We start from the raw sequence: 14602 nt of genomic DNA, 5'->3' as shown, positions 1-14602 counted from the left end.
CAGCCACTCTGGGCGGCTTCCAACAAAGATGAAGAATACACTAAAATGTCACATATTAAAAACTTCCCTGATGTCTTCTGAATGTCAGGTAGTTGTTTATCGCTTTGACATCTGATGGGAGGGCGTTCCACAGGGCGGGCGCCACCACCGAGAAGACCCTCTGCCTGGTTCCCTGTAACTTGGCCTCTCGCAGTGAGGGAACCGCCAGAAGGCCCTCGGAGCTGGACCTCAGTGTCCGGGCAGAACGATGGGGGTGGAGACGCTCCTTCAGATATACTGGACCAAGGCCATTTAGGGCTTTAAAGGTCAGCACCAACACTTTGAATTGTGCTTGGAAACGTACTGGGAGCCAATGTAGGTCTTTCAAGACTGGTGTTATATGGTCTTGGCGGCCGCTCCCAGTCACCAGTCTAGCTGCCGCATTCTGGATTAGTTGTAGTTTCCAGGTCACCTTCAAAGGTAGCCCCACGCAGAGCGCATTGCAGTAGTCCAAGCGGGAGATAACCAGAGCATGCACCACTCTGGCGAGACAGTCCGCAGGCAGATAGGGTCTCAGCCTACGTACCAGATGGAGCTGGTAAACAGCTGCCCTGGATACAGATTTGACCTGTGCCTCCATGGACAGCTGTGAGTCCAAAATGACTCCCAGGCTGCGCACCTGGTCCTTCAGGGGCACAGTTACCCCATTCAGGACCAGGGAATCCTCCACACCTGCCCGCCTCCTGTCCCCCCAAAACAGTACTTCTGTCTTGTCAGGATTCAACCTCAATCTTTTAGCCGCCATCCATCCTCCAACCGCCTCCAGACACTCACACAGGACCTTCACCGCCTTCACTGGTTCTGATTTGAAAGAGAGGTAGAGCTGGGTATCATCCGCATACCGATGAACACCCAGCCCAAACCTCCTGATGATCGCTCCCAGTGGCTGCATGTAAATGTTGAAAAGCATGGGGGAGAGGACAGAACCCTGAGGCACCCCACAAGTGAGGGCCCAGGGGTCTGAACACTCATCCCCCAACACCACTTTCTGAACACGGCCCAGGAGGAAGGAGCGGAACCACTGTATATATAAACAGTGCCCCCAGCTCCCAGCCCCTCAAGACGGTCCAGTAGGATGTTATGGTCGATGGTATCAAATGCCGCTGAGAGATCCAGCAGAACTATTAAACAGCTCTCACCTTTGTCCCTAGTCCGCCGGAGATCATCAACCAGTGCGACCAAGGCAGTTTCAGTCCCATGGTGAGGCCTGAATCCCGACTGGAAGGGATCCAAATGGTCCGCTTCTTCCAGGCGTGCCTGGAGTTGTTCAGCAACCACTCGCTCAATCACCTTGCCCAAGAATGGAAGATTTGAGACTGGGCGATAATTGGCCATCGTGGCCGCATCTAAAGATGGTTTTTAAGAAGCGGTTTAATAACCGCCTCTTTCAGCAGGTCTGGGAAGGCTCCCTCACAGAGGGAAGCATTCACCACCCCACGAAGCCCATCGCCCAGTCCTTCCCGGCTAGCTTTTATAAGCCAGGATGGGCAAGGATCCAGGAGACAGGTGGTTGGCTCCACTCGTCGAAGCAGCCTGTCCACATCCTCGGAGGTAACAGGTTGGAATTGATCCCACGCAACTTGACTAGACAGAACTCTAGCACTCTCCCGCCCTGCTCCCACGGTGGAGTCTACCTCTTCCCGAATCTGAGCGATTTTATCTGCAAAAAACTTTGCAAAATCATTGCAGGAGAACATGTGGCCCGTATTGGGCCCCGATGTTGCAGGTGGTTCCGCTAAATTGTGAACCACCTGAAAAAAACCACATACTTTTATGCTGTGCTTTATGCTTTTTAAAAGTTTTGTAAGTTGCTTGGAGACGCTTTACATGGCAATCAGTTAACAGGCTGAACATTTAATAAACGTTACCTTACAGGGCTTTTGTAAGGATTATCATTGGGAGGTAGCTACATGCTATTATACACTATGGTAGGCACAACTGCCTACCAAAGTCCTCAAAGGTTCTTCACAGGCTTTTCCACATTAATTCTTAGAAACAGCCCTGTAAGGTAGGTCAGCACTATTATTATACCTGGGGCCAAGAACATGAGGGGGAATGGCTTGCCTGATGCTGAGATTTGTAGTGGGATTCAGAAATCATGGTGAACAAACTTCATGAAGAAGGTGGTGTTGAATAATTGCCCCCAGGTGGACCAGAAGGAAAGCTCAGCTAGCTATTCATTCTGTCCTTTAAATAAGCCTGAAAATGACTTTAAATATTCATAGTACAGCTTCCTTTTCTGTCAAAATGATGAACACCAGGGGTAGAAAATCAGCCTCAACTCCAACTCCCATCAGCCCCAGTCAGCATTGCTAAAGATTCTGGGAGTTGTAGTCTGACAACAGCTGGGAGATCAGTTTCCCCAGAGAACTGCCTCCTCCCACATGAATGCCAAGATCATCCTAAATTTGCCATTTTTGCCATCTTAAAAATTAAATGGTAATGGACTGGATGAGAGCCAACAAACTGAAGCTTAATCCACATAAGACTGCCTTGGTCACACTGGTTGATGATCTCCGGCGGGCTAGGGACAAGGGTAAAAGCTGTTTCCTTGTTCCGCTGGATCTCTCAGCAGCTTTTGATACCATCGACCATGACATCCTTCTGGAGCATCTGGAGGGGTTGGGAGCTGGGGGCAGTGTTTTGCAGTGGTTCCGCTCCTTCCTCCAGGGCCGTGCCCAGAAAGTGGTGTTGGGGGATGAGTGTTCAGACCCCTGGGCCCTCACTTGTGGGGTGCCTCAGGGTTTTGTCCTCTTCCCCCATGCTTTTTAACATCTACATGAAGCCGCTGGGAGAGATCATCAGGGGGTTTGGGCTTGGTGTTCATCAGTATGCGGATGATACCCAGCTCCACCTCTCTTTCAAATCAGAATCAGTGAAGGCGGTGAAGGTCCTGTGTGTCTGGAGGCGGTTGGTGGATGGCAGCTAACAGATTGAGGTTGAATCCTGAAAAGACAGAAGTACTGTTTTGGGGGGACAGAGGGCGGGCTGGTGTGGAGGACTCCCTGGTCCTGAATGGGGTAACCGTGCCCCTGAAGGACCAGGTGCGCAGCCTGGGACTCATTTTGGACTCACAGCTGTCCATGGAGGCACAGGTCAAATCTCTGTCCAGGGCAACTGTCTACCAGACTCATTTGGTACGCAGGCTGAGACCCTACCTGCCCACGGACTGTCGTGCCAGAGTGGTGCATGCCCTGGTTATCTCCCGCTTGGACTACTACAGTGCACTCTACGTGGGGCTACCTTTGAAGGTGACCCAGAAACTACAACTAATCCAGAATGTGGCAGCTAGGCTGGTGACTGGGAGTGGCCGCCAGGACCATATAACACTGGTCCTGAGAGATCTGCATTGGCTCCCAGTACGTTTCCGAGCACAATTCAAAGTGTTGGTGCTGACCTTTAAAGCCCTAATGTGATGGCCTGGGAATCCGATTCAGAGGCTGAACCGGAGGAATCCCAGCCTGCACAGGAGTCCCCGCCTCCAGGGCTGGCTGAGCTGGGGCAGGGCCTTGATTCTGAAGCGCCTGCACCTCAGGAGCAGGCACCAGGTGAATCCACTCTGGCTCCGGAGGTGATTGAGGACACATTGCCTACAGGTGCGCCTCTCCCAGCCCTGTCAGGGGAAAATGAGTCTCCCCCTGGGTCCAGTAACCCACCGGCCTCTCCTGAGCTGCAGAGGCTCAGGACAGAGAGGCGGAGGGAACTGGTTTCTCCCAGGAGGAGTGCTCGCCTTAAGGCCAGGAGAGGCGGGTCACCTGGGGGCCGGGACTGCCCCCGGCCTCAGAGAAGATAAAGGCCAGTCAGCCCGGTCCCAGGTTGCGGGAGCAACGTCATTGAAGAGCTGTTTCGGCCAGCACCCAGTCCTGTTCCTGTCCTTGCCCGGCTCCTCGCTGTGGACCCCGCTTCGCTCGTGGAGAACTGTCTGCCGACCCTCGACTCAGGTCCTGGACCTCGCCCCACGGTAACTATGGCAACGGAGAGGTCAGAGTTGCCATGAGTTCCAAGAAAAACAAACATGGAGTCCAGCACGCTTCCCTTTGCGCAGCTCTGCTGTCTGTCCATGCTGATCCAAAAATCCTTCCTGCCTCTCCCTCTTGCCGGTAGCAGAGATAAACACAGCGGTGAAGCAATTGCAGCATGTGGGTGAATAATTCAGAACTGACACAAAGCGTTCCTTATCTTGTTAGCCTTTAATCATGAAGTAAACCAGATCTTAAATCTGTCCCGGTGACAACGCACACATCTTGCGTCCTCTCTCCGCAAAAGCGAAACCAGACTGAAACACGTAGCGTCAAACCACTCCCGTATGTGTTTCTAACCACGCCTCAGGAAAGAGACGTCACCAGAACTCCTTAACCCTGTGAGTTCTGAAACCAATAACACCCCCTCTCGTCTCGAACCCTGAGGGAAACTGTGAACCCCTATTTACAGACCTCTTTGAGTTCAACTCACCTCCCATTGCCTTTTGCCTCCCACTGGCATCTATCCCAGGCAATTGTTGAATCCCTTCCACACTCCCAGAATCACACTGTGCGAAACCAACCCACGCATTGGTGACCTGAAACCTTTCCGGTGGAATCCCCTTTTTGGTCCGAGTTGACCGCCGGAGTACAACCTCGGGCGCTCCTCCTGACCCACTGGGGTCAGCAAGTGTGTCTCCCAGCACAGAGGACTCCCCCTCTGACTTGCTGCGTCTTCGGGCCTCCTGCACTTGGCTAACAGGAGATGAAGGCTCACTTTTGGGTTCCATCTTAACCTGTGGAGAAACCCACCCCTGTGCTTGACCATCATCAGCAACCTGGTCATCAGCAACAGGCTCCGCCTCTGACTCTCCTTCCTCCCTTTCTTCCTCCCTTTTCTCCCCCTCAGAATCGGACAGACATTCTGAGAGAAAATCAGAACCATACCTAGGCTGTGACCAACCACCCTGCTCAAAGAACTCAGCATGCTTGCTGACCAGCAGCTTGGTCTGATCACCCTCTGGGTATGCAAACTTCCACCCATTTGTTGCAGGATCATACCCACAGAAGATCATGTCCTGGCACCTAGGACCACCCTCCTTCCGTTGCGCTGTTGGTATCGGCACTGAAGCCCTAGACCCAAACGAACGGAAGAAATGCACCTGTGACTTCCTCTTGTGCAACAGAAAATACGGTGTGTCACCTACATCATGATTGTAGGACCTGTTAAAAACAAAGCTGGCAAATTTCCAAGCTTCACTCCAAAAGCTCTGAGGCAACCCAGAGTCACACAGTAAAACCCTGACAGCTTCAGCCAGTGCTTCACTCCTGTGCTCTGCCATGCCTCTCTCTTGAGGAGACTTTGCACCCGTCACCTGGTGACGAATTCCCTTTTCCTTGAAGAATTCCTTCAGAGCAGACCCAGTGAATTGTGACCCACGGTCGCTCCTGAACTCTTGCACCTTGGTGGAGAACCTTAGTTCCACCTCCGCAACCCAATCCTGGATCAGTTGCGCTGCCTCCCTCTGTGACCTGAGAGAGAAACACCATAAATTCTGAGAAAAATCATCTGCCATCGTTAGCAGAAACCTGGCCCCACCCAGACTCTCACACTTCATGGGTCCTGTAAGGTCTGTGTGAACCAACTCAAAAGGTTTTGTGGTTACCCTCTTTACCCCGGGAAACCCGCACCTTTGAACCTTGCTGCATGCCCTGCACACTAGGGATCCCTCACATGGTGTGATTTTACAACCTTTGGTGCAGCCTGGCAGCCTCTTAACATCTTCCAGACAAGCATGAGACATTCTCTTGTGCCATACATGAACACATGAATCATGACTGGGAACACTAGCACACTGCGCCTGTGCTTTTCCTGCATTCCCCCCACCCTCCAGAGGTGTCTCCAGAACAAAGAGATTGCCCTTGCCTTCCACGTTGACAAGCAGCTTCCCCCCTCTGGAAATAGAACAGGTGTTATTTTCAAAACAAATTTTGTACCCCTGCTTCGCCAAAGCAGGTATCGATAACAGGCAACACTTCATCCCTGGTACAATGAAACACTCCAGCTCCGCCTGCAAAACAGAAACATATACATTTGCAGCATTAGAAACTTTTCGTTTTGTCCCGTCAGCTAATGTGACAGCAGTTCCAGTTAAAACAGCCCTGCAATTCCGCAGCTCCCCAGCAGATGGCGTCCCAATGAGGTGATGACTGGCACCCGAATCCAACACCCACTTCACATCTGTGTTCCTGCTGGCATTGTTTTTCAAAGTTGCCATAGCAGCAACAAACGTCCCGCTGCCGCCTCTGTCCTTGGCAGCGTCCGAAACCGCAACATCCTGCGTTGCTCTGAAGACTGGACTTATCTCAGAGTTCCCAGACAACTCTGCAGGCCTTATCTCCCTCTGCAGCAGATGTCTGACCTTGAAGCATTTAGCTCTGTCCTGTTTCCCAGGCTTCGACTCACGACGCAAACAACTCTTGGCAGCCTTTGGAAAAAGAGGCTTTTCTGTTCTTTTACTGCTCACTGCCCCCCCACTGCTCCCAGGGCTCCCAGGACGCTTTCCTGCACCCCCAGTGGTAGGTAAAGGGCCCCCAGCAGCTTGCCTCTCTCCAAGCTCCTCACGCAGACACGTTGCATCACCCACGCAGCTTTTAGACTCTGCAAAACTGGCAGCAACAGCAGCAGTAGTGGTAATAGTCCCTTTGCCCCCCTCAGGGGTCCCACAGCCTTTCCCAGCTGTGCACTGGCTTCCACAAAGGTGGTAAGCTCCATCTTGCCTCTCCTGTTCTGATGCAGCCATCTCCCGGCCCTTGCTTCCGCCCCCAGCGTTGCACACTTCCTGGAGAGCTAGCCAAGCGACCGTCGGCTTCCTTGCATCCAGAACTATAGGCCTTAAATCAGCACTTACATTCTCAGCCAGAAAACCAGAACACGCTGCTCAGCTTCACGTTGGCTTCCAACTGCCCCAGCTGACGAAGACATCGGCTTCACCAATTCCCAGAGCTTGGCTCCAACTAAGGACAACTCTGCTAAATAACTCCACTCCAACCACGTTTGGGTTGTTAACTTCGCACATGGCAGCTTAAGCTCAAAGCCATGTTCCTGGGACTGAGCCATCTCCTTCTCCCCCGGGGTAAGCGTACTCACGACAGCATCAGCTTCCTCCGGCCTCTGGCAGATCGGCTTCTCCTCCCAGCGAGCTCCTTCCAGCCTCAAAGACAGCTCCGGCTGGCCCCAGCAACTTTCCTGCTGGCTTCCCCCACATGTGAGACGTTCCTGCAATGCTTCAAAGCGTTGGCAAGCACCCATAACCTATGGCAACGGAGAGGTCAGTGTTGCCATGAGTTCCAAGAAAAACAAACATGGAGTCCAGCACGCTTCCCTTTGCGCAGCTCTGTTGTCTGTCCGTGCTGATCCAAAGATCCTTCCTGCCTCTCCCTCTTGCCGGTAGCAGAGATAAACACAGCGGTGAAGCAATTGCAGCATGTGGGTGAATAATTCAGAACTGACACAAAGCGTTCCTTATCTTGTTAGCCTTTAATCATGAAGTAAACCAGATCTTAAATCTGTCCCGGTGACAACGCACACATCTTGCGTCCTCCCTCCGCAAAAGCGAAACCAGACTGAAACACGTAGCGTCAAACCACTCCCGTATGTGTTTCTAACCACGCCTCAGGAAAGAGACGTCACCAGAACTCCTTAACCCTGTGAGTTCTGAAACCAATAACAGTAACCTCCCCCCTGGACCAGCACACCTAAACTGCCTCAGTCCAGTAGACCTGAAGGAGTGTCTCCACCCCCGTCATTCAGCCTGGACACTGAGGCCCAGTGCCGAGGGCTTTTTGGCGGTTTCCTCCCTGCGAAAAGTGAGGTTACAGGGAAACAGGCAGAGGGCTTTCTTGGTAATGGCACCCGCCCTGTGGAACACCCTCCCATCAGATGTCAAGGGAATACTGTAAACAGCTCTCTGACTTTTAGAAGACGCCTGAAGGCAGCCCTGTTTAGGGAATGTTTCACGTTTTATTGTGTTTTTAATACCCTGTTGGAAGCCACCCAGAGGGGCTGGGGAGGCCCGGCGAGATGTGTGGGGTATAAATAATAACTTATTATTATTACTGGTTTTCTGTGGAGTGTGGCCCACTAAGCGTGTGCACCTTAAAATTATTACAACAATTTATTTGATACTAATTTGCATGAATTGAAGCAAATTCAAGTAGACACACCCTCTTTTGTGCTTCACTACCCCAGTCTCCGAAGGGTGTGGGACTCCAGGGGTTTCAGGCACTTACCCATGTTCGGTTTCCTTGGAATGATGGACAGCAGCAATTGTTATGTCTTTAGGAGAGATGGTTTATCTACACATATATACAACCTGAGTCTACAATGGAGGTGCTCACAGCATCAGCACCCCGAAAGGGTCTTGCTTCTCCCACGACCACAGCCTTGGATTCCAAGCAGGAATCGGGTACAGCTCTGACGCCCTGGCTTCTGCCAGCCGCCTGCTTCTAGCCCAGCTCTCTCACACAACGCTGGCTATTGCCCTTCTCACTAGCAGCCAGGTGAGGGAGGGGGCCCAGGGCCCACCCATTTGTCCTCTGGTACAAAGCCACTTCCTTTGTTATACCATGCCCAGGCCCACTGACTCACCCAAAAGCTGGCCTGGCTACTTTAACCACTGAATCCCCCAAACTAACCACATTATATATGTTCAAGTAAGATGTAATTATGCTACCTGGATGAAGGGCCTCAGCAGTTTCACTCCAGCACCTTGCAGGGCTGGTCCCAACACAGCTTGTTCTTCCCTCCATTTTTCAACACCACAATGTTGAAAAGTTGACATCGCCCAACCCTGCACAGCCGTGAGGCATGTCTCTATGCACTCAAAGTCTCTCTGGTCAGCTGCATCTCATATTCTAAATTCCCAGGCAAAAATGTTCCTCTTCAACCAGGCCTTTTTGGCTGAGTAAGCGTGTGTTTGAGGGAGGGAGTATTAGTTTGTATTGTTTTTATTAAGTATTTTATGTTCTTATATTGTATTTTTATGTTTTGAACAGCCTTGAGATCTATGGATGAAGGGTGGTATACAAATTTAATAAACAACAACTTTTCTGAAAGGCTAGAAGTACTTTATCAGTCACTGCCTACCTTGGAGGGAAAAGGGACGCGGGTGGCGCTGTGGTCTAAACCACTGAGCCTCTTGGGCTTGCCAATCAGAATGTCGGCGGTTCAAATCCCTGCAACAGAGTGAGCTCCCGTTGCTCTGTCCCAACTCCTGCCAACCTAGCAGTTCGAAAGCACGCCAGTGAAAGTAGATAAATAGGTACTGCTGTGGCAGGAGGTAAATGGTGTTTCCGTGCGCCAGAAGCAGTTTAGCCTTGCTGGCCACATGACCCGGAAAGCTGTCTGTGGACAAGCACCGGCTCCCTCGGCCTGAAAGCGAGATGAGCGCCGCAACCCCATAGTTGCCCTTGACTGGACCTAACTGTCAGGGGTCTTTTACCTTTACCTTTTTAACTAGGGTATATCAATTTCAGTGATTTATCAGGCACTGCAGCCAGGTATGAAAAATGGGTACAAAGATCTCAGGTCCCAAGCACACATTATGTATTTATTATTATTTATTCAATTTATATCCTGCTCCTTCTGAAGGAGCCCCAGGTGGCAACCAGGTCATTAATAATTTTCAAGACTTTTTTAAGACTTCTAAAAACAATTAAAAACATTAGCTTTCATTCAACTAAGTTTTCTTGACAGCAGACACACTGAAATTCATATACCCTAGTTAAAAAGGTAAAGGTAAAGGACCCCTGACAGTTCAGTCGCAGACAACTCTGGGGTTGTGGCGCTCATCTCGCTTTACAGGCTGAGGGAGCAAAAAAAACTGTCTGCAGACAGTTTTTCTGGGTCATGTGGCCAGCATGACTAAGCCGCTTCTGGCGCAATGGAACACCGAAACCAGAGCAGTGCACGGAAACACTGTTTACCTTCCCGCTGGAGCAATACCTACTTGCACTTTTTGGTGTGCTTTTGAAGTACTAGGTTGGCAGGAGCTGGGACCGAGCAACGGGAGCTCACCCCATCACGGGGATTCGAACCGCCGACCTTCTGATTGGCAAGCCCAAGAGGCTCAGTGGTTTAGACCACAGCACTACCCGCGTCCCTATACCCTAGTTAGTCATATTTATTGAGTAGGGTCAATATAACGACTATTGAGTAGTTACCATGAATATCCCAGCAGGGAGTGACTGTTAGTTTCTGTTTGCCACTGAGCAGCTGCTTAGAGTCACAAGGCTCTGTTTACATTCCAGAGACAGTCCAGGCTATTGGAAGTCTCACGGGAGAAGGGAGACGGATGTGATGTTTACTGGTTTCCTGTTTCCTTTGTTCCAGTTGCTCTCTGCTTTCATAGAGAGAGGATGTATATTTCTTTGCTGTCTGTGTAGTAAGAAATAAAGCATAGTGATGTAGCCATAAATCTCATCACTTCTGCTGCTTTGGAAACTCTGCTGAATGGGGGAACGTGCCTTGGAGCCTTATCAAAGGCTCAGGTCATTAATTATTTGTTAGAGGGCGATTCCGAAGGACACTAGATGGCACCAAAGCTTTGAAGGCAGTGAAATGCTACTTGTGTGGACGTCTAGGCCACATGAAGAGGGATTGCAAACATCCCAAGGCCAAGGCAACAGAGCAGCGCAGCGAAAGCTCAACACATGGAAAAGGCAAAGGCAAAGGTCAGAAGTCCAGGACGACGCAACACAAGGCAATGGTCTCACGCTTCACTCCAAAGGTCCAGAAGACGTCTAGATCTTTCTTCATCATCGACTCGGGAGGCACATCTGCAAAGACAAACACCTGTTCGTGTCCTTTACTCCACAGGAAGGTGCAATTCACCAAGCGGATGACCACACGATCTCCACTCAAGGCTATGGAACGGTTATTCTTCACAGCTTGGATGCATCAATACGCAACATTCTTTTTGTTCCAGATACTGTACACAACCTATTGAGCGTCTCGCAGCTGACTGAACAGGACATAGACGTTTCCTTCAAGAAGAGGAAGTGCACCATCACCAAGAAAGATGACTTTGTATTGCATGCTGATTATATTGATCATTTGTTTGTATTGCATTATGATGATTCTGTTGATGTTGTGCAGGATGAAACTTGTATTGCAGATACTAACAAGGTGTTGCATGCAGGATGTATCCATGATTATCACAGGAAATTTGGTCATTTAAACTTCAAGGCAGTTCCAAAATGCCTGCCTTAGTTGAAGGTATGACAATTAAACCCTGCAGGTACCACATGAAGTGCAAGGCATGCGCAGCAAACAAGGTCAAAATGGCTGCAAAAGGTAAAGTGTCTAGTAGACAAGCTACAGAACCATACCAGGTAGTGCATGCTGATCTCGTTGGTCCACTAACACACTCTTTGGGTGGAGCCAGGTACCTTATGGTTCTCATTGATTCATATCCCAGATATATTCATGTGTTCAATCTCAAGCAGAAATCAGAAGCATTTCCTAGGTTCAAGGAATTCTGTGCTTGGTTGAAAAATGTGCATGATAAACAGGTGAAATGTTTATTTACAGATCGAGGGGGAGAATTCATTTCTCAGCAGTTTGAAGCTTTTCTGACTGAGAAAGGAATTCAACATGGCCTGTCAAGTCCACGGTCTCCTTGGATGAATGGACTTTGTGAAAGGGCAAGCCAAACATTGCTTCAAGGCTTGAAAACCTTGCTGCATGATGCCAATCTTCCAGAGAGTTATTGGGCAGAAGCGCTCGGCTGTTTTGTTTACACCTATAATCACAGATTATAATCACCGATTGGTTGTACCCCCTATGAAAAGATGTTTGGCAAGAAACCATACATCAAGCACATGAGAATTTTTGTTTCTGACAAATCAATCAAGAAAGGTACTAAAGGACTCGAATGCAGAGCATGCGACGGAGCAGCCCATAGGCATTGCCTTATCAATGAAATACGCCCCCTCAAATCTAAACCCCAACCAACGGAAATCTTCTGGATGCACAGGCAGGAGGCAGAATGCGAACTCGATGTCGCATTTCGCTAGGAGCGCTCCTCGGCCAAATCTACAAATCATTTTGACTGCCTGGTCAAAAGAGGCGTATTTTACCGTGCACAGTTCCTGAGGTATTGCATCATTCACTGAACCTCCCCTTGGGTAAGAGAGGTTGTGGATCATGCGAAATTCCCCCGGAGCTTTTTTAGGTACTATGCCCAGAGGGGATAGGTGAAGTCCCTCCAGAGGGGGCTCGGGAAAAGGGCCTGCAACCCTGCCTGCCGTGATCTCCTTCTGTATATTTTTCCTAACTATCTCTGGCCTTTCCCGCACAGACTTCTGATTTTGGGGGTCCACGGTGTTGGGGGGGAATGCTACTGGGATTCTAAATCCCATGGAGAACCCGTCCCTTGAGAGCAGTACATGTGAAAAGGATCTAGGAGTCTTGGTTGACCACAAACTTGACATGAGCCAACAGTGTGACGCGGCAGCTAAAAAAGCCAATGCAATTCTGGGCTGCATCAATAGGAGTATAGCATCTAGATCAAGGGAAGTTATAGTGCCATTGTATTCTGCTCTGGTCAGACCTCACCTGGAGTACTCTGTCCAGTTCTGGGCACCACAATTCAAGAAGGACACTGACAAACTGGAACGTGTCCAGAGGAGGGCAACCAAAATGGTCAAAGGCCTGGAAATATTGGATACTTTGGAGGTCTTTAAGCAGAGGCTTGACAACCATATGTCAGGAGTGCTCTGATGGTGTTTCCTGCTTGGCAGGGGGTTGGACTCGATGGCCCTTGTGGTCTCTTCCAACTCTATGATTCTATGATTCTATGCTTTTGTGCAGTTGTTATTAGACAGATATCATCAACATACAAAAGTAAATAACAAACACTTCCTTGCACCATTGCTGAATATAAACAGGAATCAGCCAGGCTTTGTTTGAATCCCATCTTTTTCAAAGTTGTGTCTATGCAGTCATGCCATAGACGTGCACTTTGGTGTAAACCGTATAGTGCCCTTTGCAGTTTTAACACCATGCTGTCTTTTCCCAGCTCATAACCTGGTATTTGCTGTAAATACACCTCAGCGTCAATAGGAGCATTTAAATATGCTGAGGCAACATCAAAATGATTAACTTTTAACCCTCTCAGACTTGCCATTGCTAAAACTGATTTTACTGTTTCAGCCTTTGCTGTTGGGGCAAACACTTCATCATAATGTATCATTTTCCTCTGTGTAAAGCCCCATGCAACCAACCTGGCTTTCCTCTGACAACTTCCATCAGCCAGCTTTTTCACTTTAAAAACCCACTTACAGCTTATGGGCTTTTTACCTTCAGGCAATTCTGAAGGTACAAGCACATTGTTGTTTAGCAGAGAGTTATACTCTGCCTGCATTGCCTTTAACCACGCCTCTTTCTCTAGAGTAGGTAACTCTAGCACTTCTTCAAAGTTTTCTGGCTCAGTTACACAACCTGGTTTATGGTGGCTGGGAACCCATAACGGTCTGGAGGTTGACCTTTATTACTTCTTGCAGACCTCCTTGGTTCATTAATCTCACCCCCTGGGCTACCTTCAGGACTGCTTTTGGGGTGGATTGACTCTGTAGAACTACCTCCTCCTGTCCCTGTTCCACTTTCTTCTCTTCCCTGCTCCATGCTAGCAGCTGGAGATAAATGCTCAACCTTTACTTCCTCCCTTTCAGTTTCTCTGGGAGAGCTGCCAATTCTTAGCTTTGTTTCAGCTGCCTTATCAGGTATGCTCGGCAGTAAAACTTTTCCTGGCAGCAGGTTTGCATGTATCTTGGGCCAATTTCTTTGCTCATTAAAGCTGGCTGATCGACTATAACTCAAAAGGTTTTTATCATCTTCAAACCTGTAGGCTTTCGTACCACTTTCATACCCAAGAAATAGCAACTGCTGTGCCCTTTTCCCACCTTTTCTTCGGTTTTTCACAGGTATGTCAACCCATGCCTTTGTCCCAAAGATTCTTAAATGTTGTAAACTGGGACTTTTGTTATAGAGAATTTTATAGGGTATGTTATCTAGTACCCTTGACCACAAGCGATTCCCAATATAATTCGCAGTCTTAATACTTTCAGCCCAGTACTTAATTGGGATATTTGCATCTGCTAACAATGCTTTCATTTGTGTCTGCAAGACACCTCCCCTACGCTCTGCTACTCCGTTCTTTTGAGGCGTGGCCACATTGGTAAGCCTATGTTTAATCCCTTGGGAACGCAACCAGTTTCTTAGGGAGCTTGCCATAAACTCCCCTCCCCTGTCTGATTGAATAGAGCACACCTTTTCACCAAGTTGCCTTTCTACCCTTCTTACCCAGAACTTCAAAGTTTGGGCAATGCCAGACTTTTGCTTTAATGGATAGATCCAGCCAAATCTAGAAAAATCATCCACTAGGATCAAACAGTACTTGTTGTGGGAGACACTTGGCGGAAAAGGACCAGTTACATCAGCATGAATCAACTCCAGTGGTTTTTTGGTTTCTCTCTGGCTTGCTCTTGCTACTGGGCAAGCCCTGCTTTTAACCTCCTTGCAGATATTGCAGTCTAAGTAA

This window comes from Podarcis bocagei (genome assembly GCF_964188305.1).
Source record: "Podarcis bocagei genome assembly, chromosome: W".
NCBI classification, from domain to species: domain Eukaryota; kingdom Metazoa; phylum Chordata; class Lepidosauria; order Squamata; family Lacertidae; genus Podarcis; species Podarcis bocagei.
This window is presented reverse-complemented; position numbering follows the sequence as displayed.